This window comes from Pristis pectinata, chromosome 1 (assembly GCF_009764475.1).
Source record: "Pristis pectinata isolate sPriPec2 chromosome 1, sPriPec2.1.pri, whole genome shotgun sequence".
NCBI lineage: Eukaryota > Metazoa > Chordata > Chondrichthyes > Rhinopristiformes > Pristidae > Pristis > Pristis pectinata.
The window spans coordinates 115,801,379-115,816,160 of record NC_067405.1 but is presented as its reverse complement, the minus strand read 5'-3'; the positions used below and the strand labels follow the sequence as shown (position 1 = coordinate 115,816,160).

Sequence of the window (14,782 nt, the reverse complement as noted above, 5' to 3'; positions counted from 1 at the left end):
TTATCTTAGCCACATCTTCATAAATCTCAGTCAAATATATGAGACATGATTTCCCATGCACTTAGTCATGCTGACTGTCCCAAATTAATCCTTGCCTTTCCAAATGCAGGTAGATCTTCTCTCTCAGAATCCCCTCCAGTAACCTTGCCACCACTGACGTTAGGCTCACTGGCCTGAGGTTCTATGGCTTGTCCCAGCAGCCCTTCTTAAATAAAGGCATAACACTAATGCCCTACAGTCTTCCCATATCTCCCCTGTGGCCAATGATGATACAAGTATCTCTATCAGGGCCCAACAATTTCTTCCCTACCTTCCTACAATGTCCTAAGATACACTTGGTCAGGCCCTGGGGATTTACCCACCTTTATGCACTTTAAGACCACCATTACCTCCTCTGTTGTAATGTGGATATGTTTCAGGACATCACTATTCTTTACCCTGAATTCCCTAGCTTCCATGACCTGCTCCATGGTAAATACAGATGAGAAATATTCATTTGAGACCTCACCCCTCTCCCATGGCTCTACACACAGATGACCATGATGACCCTTAAGGAGCCCTACTCTCTCCCTAATTACCCTTTTGATCTTATATTTGGTCATATTTGCTGCAATCCTACTTAAAGCTTCAATGCTACATTGAGTCCTGCTCCAGAGATTCACATGCACAATGCATTTAATGACTTCAAGAAGCTCATCCTAATCTAATGTCTCATTTTGATAAGGTTAGCACTAACACTATCCACTGAAGTCATGATGGTGTCGCCTTAGGCTGCACATTGCAAGGGCCAGAGCTGTAATTGTGGCCTTTATGGTGGAAGGCTTGGCAGCATATAGGATAGGAATTGCCGTTCTATGCTGAGGGTGGTTCTGCAGTCATCCTCAGGGCTCAATTCATTCAGCTAATCCAGGATAGTACCTATTGCTGGAAGCTTCAGTGCAGCTCTTCTACTGGCCTTATGAAATTGCTGGGCTCAGAAATTATCCTTTCCTTAAATAGCAAGGCTACAGAAATCTTTATCACAACTTCAAAGCCTGGGGAAGGATGTGATCTCATCGATCTACAAAAGATGCCTTGTTCCTTTTCTTGTAATCTTACTGCTCCTGTTGGCATGCTCTGCAACTTACAGTTTGTGCTCTCCCTTGTCCGTGTCACGTTTCTGGGATGAATATCTCTGAGCTGGTGCGTGGCTAAGGCACATTCTGTGACAAGCAGCTAGATCTGTTTTTCCTTCTTGAGGAGAATCAGGTGAGTCCCAGAAGCATGACATCATCCTGAGACAACAGAATTAACTTTCTTACAGTCAATGGCAGTAGAAAAGGAGATGCCAAAAACAATTAGTGCAATGACTCAAATTTTCTTTTTAACAGGTCAAAACTTCATTATTTGGTGCATTTTATGTCAACGTCACATTAAATATAAATGCTTGGATAGAACATACTTTACCCCGGGAGCAAAATCTGCACTTGGAGCCTTGTTTCCATAATGTAATCCACACAGTGATGTGTGACTTCTATACTTTTGTAACAATCATTCAGAAACAGGTATGCCCCATAATTACAGATGCAAGAATTGGCTAAATTGTGGGTGTGCAGGGTCCTGTGATTATTTTTTTAACACACAGTTACTTCTCCCAAATAAAGGGCAAAAATAATACCTTGTTAGAATGAAAAGTGTAGTCCAGCAAAGTTTTACAAAGCCACTTAAAAATGCTTAATTTAATAAAGAAAGAGACATTTCTATGGCACCAAGTGAGGTTTTTTGAATTGTATTCCTTGTTGCTTACAGAAAGGTTAGTCATCGCCAGTAAAAGCTGCAAATACTTGACACGGGAAGACATTTTTACCACTAATTGTTGTTAGAACTCTTTAAACTATTACTTATTTGCTGCTTGTAAAACATATTTTGTCTTTTGTCATAAAACAGTTTAAGAAAATGCGTAGAAGCGTTTCTTTTACTCAATCCTTCTCAAATGAAGTTGTTTAAGTCTTAGAAATGTAGGAGTAATTTTTTTGAAAGATTTGGGTGTAAGAATCTCATGAACAGTAAAAAGCTAGAACTCCCTTTATGTTTAGGAATCAAAAATTTATAAAAAGAAAACTTTGGTTCCAGTTGCTGCACTGAGTGTATATTTAAAGCTAAAAATATCTTTCAGTGAAAGAAAAATAACAGTTTAGTGAACTTTTTAAAAAAGAGTTTAATTATGTTCAAAGCAAATGTTATTCATTTAGATTACCAAATAATTGTCCACATTATGAAGCAGAATATCTACTCTCTTTCGTACTCACTTTTTCCGATGTTTATTTTCCAATACCTCTGGTCAGGAACTTTTGGCGTTCATTTTGTGCACCATTCTTGTTCAATAACATCACGCATAGCACAGGAGCTGCAGCAGAATTCCAACAATTTTAAAGCTTTTTAATTTCCTACTAAATTGACATTCCTTCAGTTTATTTTTATTGAATAAAGTATGATCTAACATAAATAGCTCTGATGTGAAATAATTGAAATCAATTTTTTTCCCAATATTACTAATGAGGATTTGTTGAATTCAAATGTGTGGTTTGTTGTTATTAGGATGTTGCTGACACTTGAGACTGCCAATCATGTCTGTATGCTGTGAATTAAAGATCAGAGTCAATACTTGAGCATATAGCTGACTGCTATTTTCTGATCCTTGTGGATAGGATCAGACTGTGAATGCTGAGCCTCGTAGGATCTACCCTTGGGAAGAAAGTAAATCATGTGTTGTTCTGAATCTTTGGTTTGTTTCCAGCCGCTTTTGGAACACTTGAGACGCCAAATCTACTTAAGGACAGTTTATTTCAATATTTTGTAGCAACATCACCAAAAACAGGATGATGGTTTAGGTTTGAAAATTAAAATTTCCTTGTAGCTTCTTTCCCATTTTTGTCTATTTTACAGTTATAACAGACCAAAACCCAAATATCTTGTTTCTTCATTTGCTTGATTCTATCTTCATCTTGAAGCACAAATTACTTGTAGTGAGGCAAGACAGTACTTGTAATGTAGTAAAATGTTTCAAAGTTTGGATTCTGTGTTGTACATGCCCTTCCTCCTTTAATGGATTTGCCACTTTCAATTACTGTTATCTTTACTCTTTACTAACAAATGCCTGCTGTTGTGGTACCTCTTGACCACAAGTAATGCTATTTACTTCAGACCTGTATTTTCCATCTGTCTTCCTGTCTAGTTTACATCACTAATATCTGCAGTGCTCAGAAACAGAGTTAAAGATTCCCACTGCAGACGACATTCAACTCCTTACACTGTCTCCAAACACACCTTTATTGAGCATCAAAGAACTTCTGGTATAAAGTGTTTAAACCAGTTTCTGCATTTGGCACATTACCTAGTCTTAAGTCTGCTGGAAATTGTGTAAGTTGCTTGGTTGTTGTCTGACAAGGGAATAAGTGTTAAGATACACAGGTGAAACTTTTTTAAAATAAATCAACCACCCACTGCCAGCTGTGCCTCGCCCAACTAGATGTTTGAGCAGGCCTAGTAATGGATTGCCCATCTCATTAACAGGCAGGAGCATTGCTAAAATATTGAGATCTGGGTCCTGCACAGGACATGGAGCAGAGAGTTGGGCGGCACACTGGGAACATTGTACGTTAGTCCTATTGGCCCCCACCTACCACTCAGCGCCATGCCTGTCCTCCCAATCACCCCCAGGGAGAACTGGCCAACCACGCCAAAGATTGCCCAGGCACTCCCTGCAGAACCACAAGAACAGAAATTACCAACAAGAGGATTTAGATGATTAGAACATTTTTACTGGGTCAGGACTGCTGAGTTTGAGTTTCTGTGAATGAAAATGATATTGACAACTGCCTTGGTTGAGAATGCTGGGCCCAAAGTTAAGGCTGATCTTTTACTTGAGCGACACTTTCCTGGACTAAACCCAGTATCCCTTGACTCCCTTGTTATCTAAGAGTCCATCAATCTCTGTCTTGGGTATACTCAGGCTTTGAATCTCCACAGCCCTCTTGGACAGAGAATTCCAAAATAATCCCTATTCTCAGGGTAAAGAAATTTATTTTCATCTCGGTTCTGATTGGCCATCTTCTTATTTTAACACTGTAACGCCTGTTTATTGACATTCCAGCCAGGTGAAACATCATCTCAGCATCTGCCCTATCAAGCCCTGTAAGAATTTTACTTGTTTCGGCGAGATCACCTCTCATTCTTCTAAGCTCTAGAGAATATAGTCTGCTTCACCTTTCCTCATACGACAATTAGTGCATCTCAGGAATTAGCCTGATAAACCTTCATTGCAAACCTTCATATCCTTCCTTAGACAAGGAGACCAGACCTTAACAGTTTCACCGGGGCCCTACTTTAGATCAAATGATAATTGAATGTCATGGAGTCATGGAGAGAAACAACATTGAAACAGGCCCTTTGGCCTACCAAATCCACATTAACCATCAACCATCCATTTACAGTAATTACACTAATCCTACATTAATCCCATTTTTTTAATTCTCCCCACATTCTCATCAACTCCCCCTTGATTCTACCACTCACCTATACACTAGGGGCAATTTCCAAAGGCTAGTTAACCTACCAACACAGCTTTGGAACACCCAGAGGATAACCATGCAATCACAAGAAAAACATGGAAAAAGCCGAGGTCAGGATTGAACGCAGGTCTCTGGGGCTGTGAGGTAGCAGCTGTGCCACTCCGCCACCCACAAATGCTGAGAGATGGCAGTTTAATGGGTGTTGTACCAACTTCCACAGATAGTGTTACAGAATGTTAGAACAGTAGTCAAATATGCTTATTGCAACAAAATTTACAGGATTACTATGTGCTGTTCACTTGCATTTATCTGAGTGAGTCAGTAGAAGGGAGGTGGGCAGGGGAGGTGGAGAGGAGCAGGAACAATGCCAAGGATGGCAATAGTCCTGAGCTCCAAAAAAACCCACCAGTTTCATTGCAGCACAGTCTATCTATGTTTGTTTATGTATATTAACTAAAGCATCTGAAGTAAGAAAGTATCCTCCTGTTTTGGTCTGCGCCCTTCTGTTATGTTCTTCCCTCTTGCAAATCTTCTACACATTTAAGTCTCTCACCTCCTTCTTGGGCATGATGTCTAATATATTTTTTTTGACTTTATTTCTGTTTGTTATTAATGAATGCACTATAACCAATTTGGTTATCTGACTTTGGTGTCAGATAAATACAAGTTGCTTTGCTTTTTGCAAACAGTGAAATAATACTGAGATTTTGGATGTTTGCAAGAACATTATGAACGACAGACAGGTGTAATAAAGAAAGTTATCTTTTTTTTCCATCAACACTCATGGAATATATTATCTATGAAAATAGCACCCATCTTTGTTGAACCAGGAGTCCTTCGATATTTCTTTCATCCGCATATACCTTTTCCGTATGGCAACAATGAAGTTGCTCTTTAATTATAGATCTACAACCTTTGGGATCTGACCATAAGGTGTCAGCTTGGTGTTCTGTGATTTTACTTGGCTTTTAAATCAATTTTTAAAGAATTCCCTTAAATGCACATTCATTTTGAGTGAAAGAATTTTAACGGTGCTTTTTAAACATCCCATCCTATGCCTTTATCGACTGACCCCAAAAAAACTTTGGTTCAGTACAGGTTTCTCATTACAACTCATTCTCTTAAGTATAAATGCAGAAGGGAAGTGGAATAAGTGGAGATGACTCCAAGCTCTTTGCTCCAATGCACGCTTGATTCTCTTCCAACTTTGTTACATTGGAAGATGGGAATGATTCAAGGTTATGTTCTCTGGGGTCTGTGACCTATGGTAGTAGGCGAGAATCCATATAGAATGGAAATCTAAAGGCAAACGGCATCCGTCTGAAACATTGTGTATGTACATGGAGACTGTGCAGGGGAGACTAAAGTTCAATTATCCTGTACTTTGAAAAACCAGAAAAGTAGGTTTTCCCACTTCTGTTGCCAAAAAGTAACCTTGACTTTCTCCACTAAACAAGAAAGTTGATTGCCTACCCCCACCCCCTCCCCCAATCTATATAAATTGTGCTCAAGCTGCGCAGAGTAGAAACACCAGCACAGTTTCCAGACCGTGTGATCATCCCTTTGAGGAGTGTTCATATTTCAGCCGCAGGGTGTAACATATACAAGTATGTCTGCATGCAACATGTTAGCAGATGGAGCCATTAAGGTTCAAAATATGGTGATTCGCGACGGAACATTGGAAGAGATATTAGCTGATTTGTAAAACCAGAACAAAAGAACCTCCTTATTTAAAGCCAGTTTGACTAAAGGAAGGTTGCTAATTCAGTGCTGCTGGAGAGAAATAACGAAACGAAAGGCAGCGGTAGCTATAGCTGGTTGTTGAAAAGGTTGCAATGCACGGGGGTAAAGGGCACACAGTGATTTGTAATATGGGCCCATTTTTAAAGACTGGCGAAGGGCTGGCCGGATTGCAGTGAACTGCTCTCTCATGTACACATGAAAGCTGTGGCACACGAAGCCAGACAGGAGCTGGCATGTTAGGGAGTGGAGCAAACCATCCGAGTAACCAAAAGAGGGGGATTGCAACACAAGCAGCTCTGAAAATGCACCAATGAGTTCCAGCTGCACGAATTTCTGTGGGACTCCGACGTGGGCTAAGGGAGAGAGGGAGCGCGATAAAACCTGCGTCGGCAGTTTCTGCCGAGAGCACAAACGTTGCTGAAAAAGACGTTGCACCCCTTTCATGCTTCCCAATATATGTGGGAACTCAGCCGTGCACCACATGTAGTCTGTTGCTGCCGGAGCAGCAGAGATGTGGCAGTGAAGTTTGCCTCAGCCACAGTAACTCTTCCTCACTTCAGTGAATCTTCAGCGGACATTACACTTGGACTGCTAAGGATTTAGGTGGCTGTATGTGGCAACTTCCTTCGTGGCATCCCGTGGAGAACTTTCAGCGGTAAGAGAACATAAGCTTTACTTAACCATCTCTCTACAAAAAGGTTTGCTTTGTTTTTCATTGTGTGTGGGGAAAACAACATTTAGAAATTTGCTTCCAAGTCTGTAGAGTGGCACTTCTAAGAGTAAAAATAAAGTTTAGACTAAAAATAAAGTTACTTAAAAGAGATGCTTTATTATTTGAGTGATTCATATTCCCATTTCTTGTGAAACTATTTATTTGGTAAGCTATTTCTTTTCACAGTATCTGTAGGATTTTTTAAAATATCCTTCATGTTATTTCACAAATCGTACAATCTTGGGGAATGTTTGAAACAAACCCCCTCTGTAGCTTCTCACAGGAAAAGCTGTCATTCCTGTGGTTTTGACTGAACCTCGTCAGTACCTACAGGATCCTATAGGACACAGTAAAGCGATCCTTTAAGATTCCTGCTAAACGTATTTGGTTGCCGTTTATGTGTAAGATTTGTGTTGTCTGAAACATTTTGCCTTCCATCTTTCTTCTATAAGCATTTAAGATTTTGGAGGCTATTACATTTGCTTCCCTTCAATGCCGCAGGGTACAATTTACGCGATTAGTCACTTCTGCTGAGGGACTGCATGTGGCTTAATTTTTAAAGAATGCGAGTCATTTCCTTTCTGTGAGTTGATTTCTCAGATCAGATCTGTGACTGTTGCTGAAGATGTTTTTCAGGTTTCAAGCCCTCACTGAACCTTATTTTATTCAAAGCATTATATGTTCATCCCAGAGCTAAACGACTGATTTGGATCTACTCTGTCAGTCTTTAGGAAGATAAAAATAATTTCCTAGTGTTTGGGGTGGAGGAGCCCTCGTTGAACGTGAGTCAATGATCACAACGGGCATCCAGCCCACCTTTCCCTGAATTTCAGTACAATATTTAAATTGCTGTGCATGATCCTATTGGGTCCCGTAAAAAAAGTAAAATGTTGCAAGGTTTGTTGCGAAACATTCAAGCATCCAATAGAATGATCCTGCAGCTTTGAATAGACTATTCCACTGAACATTTTAGTTAGGGCGGTGCGTGTGTAGTGGGTATGTTGTGGCCATTCCAATTAACTTCACATGACTTTTGCTTCACGATTGCAACACGAACCAAAAAAACTCAGGGGCTTTAGATTGCTTGCGGGGGCTCCTTTGATTTGCCTATTAAACAACTATAGGAAGCCAAGTATGTTTCCCTGTGTTCATGGACATATACAGAAGGGCACGGGAAATGTCCCTTTTTGCTGTATCTGCTGCATTGTAGCAGTCAATTAAAGCTGACTTTAATTCCACCCAATGTTGCTCTGGGGAGTTACTACTGCTTTTAGAAAACAATACAACATTGGAGGGAAAAAGGCAAACTAAGACAGTTCTATATATAAAAAAACCTACATTCTATTAGGTTGCCTTGACAGTGGGAGTTTATTTTGATCATAGTTTCAATCTTTCCTTCAGAGAGGTGTCAATTATCTTTGAAATGTATTCTTTTCAGGAATGGAGACTATCTGTTACTGACAGGCTCAGTGTTACTGCTAATCCTGGAATTTCTTTCACAGCATGGTTAAAAATAAAATGCATTGAATAAAAACACATTGATAAAGTATGTGGATGGAGGAAACCACTGAAAATAGGGGCCTCAACTGAGGCCTGCTTCCCATATGGTAATATATTGCTGCAGTCAAATGTTTCTTGTTTACATTGATAAATTAGTTTGCTTTTGTTTATTTTTAAAATGGAATCTTATTAGTCTCATTAAGCTTCTGTTTCCCTGATGGCCTTGTATCTGGGAGGTGCAACTACAATAAACAGATGATATTGTCAACAGCTGTTTTGCTAGGACTTGTGTTTCTTATTCTAAGCGCTGGTGGACATAGCTGGCCGTACAAGCTAAATATGTAAAACTATAACATGACTGTCACAGAGCAAACTAAGGCTGTCACAATCACTATTTAGCTCTAACATTTTCCAGTTGATTTCAAATCTTTGTTTTTTTTATCTCTTGGTGAAACTGATAATGGTTCAAGACTCTAAAACTTCTTCCGGGTTAGTTCACACAGTCATTTTGGGGAAAGTGCCTTTAAGTCCAGCAAAACAAAAGGCATCTGGAATGTTTAAAAGTAAACAGTTACTAGTGACACTGAGGGTTTCCTGTTTTAATACTGTTAACAACCCTTGTGTTCAGTTTCCACTGTACCAGCCTTCCTGATACATTGTTGATTGCTTTGCCAAACAATAGCTTAACAATTCTTGAGCATGGAATAGTTTTCATATCATGTGGGTTCATCAGTGCAAATTTTCTGTATAATCAGACTTGGGTTCATTGAATTACTGTTGGCTGAACCCTTTATTATCTCAATCTATTACAGTACTATTAGATACTGTTTGGATTAAAGTGTTGCATTATAAACTCATAGCAGCTATTCAAAGAAAATTATCTTAATACATTTATTAAAATATAATATGCCTCCAGGTGGTGATATTTCTGAGGATTGTCCATAAGCTGAGGAATGTTTGAGTGGTTTAGATCCGTCTTTCCTTCCTTCCTTAAATTACAACTAACAACTTGCATTTGTATAGCACCTCTAATGCAATAAATAATCTGAATATGTTACTCAGGAGCATGATGAAACAAACATTGGCATTATCCCAGGTGTTTCACATTGCGTTATGGCAGTGAGCTAGCTTTTAAGGAAAAATTTAACAAAGCAATGACAGAGTCAATGAGGAACAGGGAGGGAATTCCAGAACTCTAGTGTATGGCATCTGAAGGCCTGGCTGCCAAAGACTTCTTCTCTCAATTATAAATTTAGAAAATTGTGCAGTGGCACATCAAATAGAACTGTGGCCTCACTGCACCAGAGACCCAGGGTTAATCCTGACCACGGGTGCTGTCTATGTGGAGTTTGCGCATTCTCCCTGTGACTACGTGGATTTCCTCTGGGTAGTCTGGTTTCTTCCCACATCCCAAAAACCTGTGGATTGGTAGGTTAATTAGTCACTGTAAATAGTCTCCAGTGTGTGGGTGAGGGATAGAATCTGGGGGGGAGCTGATAAGGATGTGGGGAGAATAAAATGGGGTTAGTGTTGGATTACTGCAAATCTTGATAGTTGGTGCAAACTCAGTGGGTTCAAGGGCATGTTTCTGTGCTGTATGTCTCTATGGCAATTTAACTTTATAATATATGTAGGTAATTTTGAACAATGTTAGCAAACTTGCCTATTGAATCTTAAATTGTCTGGGAACAATTTGCCCTACACTCAGCCATCTTTGATTTAAGGGAAATCTGACAAACATCATCAAATTTCAGAAGACTTTCAAGAATGTAAGTTATAAATGATTGTATACAGCAGCTGATTAATCACTAACAATGGGCAAAGGCTGAGGATTGCCAGCGGAAGTGGAAAAAGGGAAATGTGAAGCATATTTTTCTGACAATGGGTGGTTAGAATGTGGAGTGTTTCACTCAAGTCCACTGAGGCAATGACTATATGGAATTTAAAAGGGGATTGGATTGAATCTGTTTATGAAAGTGAAGAACATGTAAAGATGTGGAAAAGAATGGGGATTAAAAGGAGATTGTCCTTGTTGAAGAATTGCCAGAGGTATTGTGAACTGAACAACGTCCATCCCTGCAATATTTTTCATGACTTTTTTTTTCAGTGGCTCAGTGGTAGCACTCACTGCTCTTGAGTCAGTACGTTGTGAGATCCACCACCGATCCAGAGATTCACACCATAATCTGGACTGACACTTCATTGGAGTGCTAAACTAATGCCTTATTGGCTCTCTCAGGGAGAAATATTCCATTGAAATTATTCAAAGACGACCAGGGGAGGTCTCCTCTGGTCCTAGCCAAGATTAATCTCTCATGTAATGCATAACATGGGAATTTTTAGACACAGAATTTCATCTACTTTGCATTCTATCATTACATTAAAGAGTGTTTATTATAAATAGCTTGGTAGCCCTATTTCCCATATTGCAACAATGACTAAATTTCAAAATTATACCATTGACCAGCAAAGACTTTGGGATAGCTCGAGGTCATGGTTCTTTTTTTTACCCCCCATTTGTCTTCCCTCATTCCTGTGGGCCGTTCTCTCTCCCCTTCCCCTGCCCTCATGACCTGCCCATCTATTCCCCACCTCCTTTCCTTTATTCCATGGTCTACTGCCCTCTCCTACTGGATTCCTCCTCCCTCAGCCTTTTGCCTCTTCTACCTATCACCTCTCAACTTCTTACATCTCCCCCCCCTCCCCCACCCACCTACCTTCGTCCTCTCACCTGGACTCACCTATCAGCTGGCAGCCAGTGCTACTCTCCCTCCCCTGACCTTTTTATTTTGGCTTCTGCCGTCTTCCTTTCCAGTCCTGATGAAGGGTCTCGACCTGAAACGTCAACTGTTTATTTCCCTCCATAGATGCTGCCTGACCTGCTGAGTTCCTCCGGCACTGTGTGTGTGTGTGTGTGTGTGTGTTGCTCCGGATTCCAACATCTGCAGAATCTCTTGTGCCATGTTTTTTCCTGTCCTTTTTCTCTACTCTCACAGTCTTTAAATTTTACCCATTTGTTTTTCTTTTTGTTTCCTCTTTTTTTTTCCACCACCGGTCAATGTTTGGTTATTTCTAATGTTAGCGAAGCTTTGGAACTGATGGGTGCCATATAAACACTTCCTATTATCATTGTTATAAAATAGGCTTTTAAAAAGAATTAAAAAAAATGGAAAGTGAGAACATGAGGGGGGGGGAGAAAACAAGTGTATATGCCATATATCAAAAGCTAAGGAACAAAACCAGAGTCTGTGTGTGTGTGGGGGGGGGGGGGGGGGGGGGTGCGGAATTGAGGAAAGGAGATTGTAACCGAGTGCAAAAAAACTCACTGGAAAACCAAAGATGAGAAACAGTCAGCATTAAGAAGAGTGTGCACACATAACTGGAATGAAAGAAAAGACAAACAATAACATTAAATACTCAGAGGAAAGGAAGCAATTACAGGAAGTCTAAGAAGATTGTTTTTCTCTCTCTGACTGCTGCCATGCCAATCAATGAGCATAAAAATGTGTATTTTATTAATTGGGTATAGCAGTTTTCTACAAAAAAAGGATAGGCTACATATTCAGATGAGAATTAGCTTTTATTAAGTTCTTTGCTAAAACTGAGCTCTTTGTAAATTATGTGCTGTAATTTCTGGCCATTTGATGCATAAGTCATACTTTCATTCTTTTAAACACTGTCGTAAGCATAAATTAAACATTTAAAAATTCCTAGAGGACAGTAGATCCATATCATTTACTAACATGGAAAATAAAGTCAAACTTAGAAGGAGATGTTATAGAACTTTAGTAATTGGCAGAATATTCCAATGTGCAGTAGCCAATAGTAGCTTAATACGCTTTCGAATTCAAAACGTCCAGCCAGTCAGCTGACTGAAATTTTGTATTTACACATCCAAACAATCAGCTGGTTGTCATATTCTCTCATTAAAAGGCATAACTGCAAACTTCCATTCAGATATGTAAAAAGCTTATCAACGGTTATTGTTCCCAATTCATTTTGAAGATGTGAGTGTTACCTAGGTCAGCATTTATTGCCTGGGCCTGTTTGGCCTGAGAAGGTAGTGAAATAGCTTTCTTTGAACTGCTGCAATCCAAGTGGTAAAGCAGCTTCTGTAACACTCTTGTTCTTTTAGTACGAGTGGTTTGTTAGGCCGCTTGAGAAGACAGTTAAGAGTCAACAACATTGGTTGAGAATGGAGTCGTGTGGAGACAAGTGCATGGTGAAAGATGGCGGGCTGTCTCACCTGATTAGCATTAATGAACTAGTTGAGCCTTTGACAGTGCATTTTTAGACTTGTTGTGCCATGTAGCAAGGAAGCAGACCCTTCAGCCCACTGTCTCTGCACCAAGCATCCATCTGGATTAATCCCACTTTTCCCTCTTGCATCCCCATCAACTCCCTCTAACTTTTCTGCCACATGAAGCCAATTTACAGTAGTCAATTAACTTATCAACCAGCATGTCTTTGGAATGTGGGAAGAAACCAGAACACCGAGGGAAGCCCATGTGGTCACATGGAGAATGTGCAAACTCCACAGTCAGCAGCGGAGATCAGGACCAAACGGGGCTTTCTGGAGTTGAGGTAGGAGTGCTTTTTGCTGTGTCAGAGTGATGTACCCTCACTGGTTACTTTGATTGAGATCAAATCTCAGACTAACATGGCGGGGAGTTAAAATTTGAAATCTTAGCGTAGTCTTGGGACATTTTCAGTTGAGTCCTGTAATGACATCAGAGATTGAGGTGGTGTGCTGCATTGTGCACACCCTGGCTTAACAATAACTGAATTGTTCTGGTTACCACCAAAAGTACAGAGCCCCAATCAGGATCATCATCTCTGGCAGAACTAGATGATACTTTCTTTGTGACTTATTTAACCTTGAACTGAGATTCTGATACCATAAACCTTCCATTAACAAGATGACCTCCTTATAGTTCTAATGTTGCTCTCCTCTCTCTTCTTTTGTCGGCACTATCCTAATGGTCACCTGGCCCGCCTACCGTTCTCCAGTCTCCCTAAACTCATCCACATGTTTTCTCTATCTTCTTCCCACCAAATCACATTTGCCCATCATGCTTATCTTTACTGATCAACATTGGTTTCCATCACCTGAAATTCAAAATGGTCATCTTTGTTCCAAATTTGTTCATGTTTTTTTTATCTTTGCAGTCCACTCCGTAGTGCTGTCTGTTGCTCAGTTGAACACTTTGTATTTTGCACCATCAGTGGTGGCTGTGACTTCAACTCCTGAATTCCCTCTTTCTCAGATTTTACTCTTTAAAACCCACCTCCTTGACCAAGTTTTTAGATACTGCCCTAGTAGATCCTCTGTCTTGATGTCAATTTCTGTCTGACTATTTCTCTGTGGAGTGCCAAGAGGATATTTTCTACTTTAGCTGCTCTTGGCCCCACACGAGACAGAAAGCACTTCACTTTATTGCCTTCTTCTGGAAAGATCCTTTTCCATCCCAACTCCCCTCCTTTTGGGCCTGGGGTAAAGTTTCATGCGGATTCCTATCACGTTTGACTCAAAGTGCATGCGTAATTCATGGTCATGGAGACATTGAGTTGTACAGCATCGAAATGGGCCCTTCAGCCCACCATATCCAAGCCAACCATTTTGTCCATCTACACTAATTTATTTGCTCACATTCATCAGAATCCTCTTATTCCTTGCAAATTCGTGCCTGTCTAAATGCCTCTTAAAAGTAATAATTGTATCTGATTTCACCACCTCCTCTGACAGCAGTCTGGATATCAACTATTCTGTGTTTTTAAAAAAAATCTTTCCACTCAAATCCTCTTTAAAATTCCCTTTTCTCACTTTAAAGCTATGCCTCTTGTTTTTGATACACCTACCCTGGGGGAAAAAAGGTTTTGACTAAGGAAGAAATTTGCCAGCTGCTGCTTGATGCCTCCTAAGGAGAAAATGTTAAATTGCCTGCTGGAACTCTTATGGAAAGGTGACCAATTTAATGCTTTTCAGCTGTATGACTACCTGGTTTAAACCCCTCCTATGTGCACTGACGTGGTTCGCATGTTTAGTGTACTGCATTGTGTGCTGCTTTGCCTGCCTGGTAAGGTGATTAACATTATCCTGACACTTTGATCTTCTGTCTGGTGTCAATATCCTGGCATTGACTGGCTTGGCAATTTCCTCCTGCAGAGTCCTTGGAGGTGTGCATCATTCTACAGCAAATAGTGTGCAGCACTTCTGATTAACTTTGTGTGAATGTTGGTGGAATGTGGAGCAGTCTGCTATCCTGTGGCATTTCCA

General features: G+C 40.2%; 1 protein-coding gene across 1 annotated transcript in view; it reads left to right on the top strand.

Annotated features, from left to right (window-relative positions):
- Positions 1-6,447: 6,447 nt before the first annotated feature.
- frmd6 (FERM domain containing 6) overlaps positions 6,448-14,782 on the top strand; it is a 108,891-nt gene continuing 100,556 nt past the window's right edge. The window contains exon 1 of the mRNA XM_052025443.1: positions 6,448-6,948. The gene's annotated coding sequence lies outside the window, so the exon portion shown is untranslated. The remainder of the gene's footprint in view (positions 6,949-14,782) is intronic.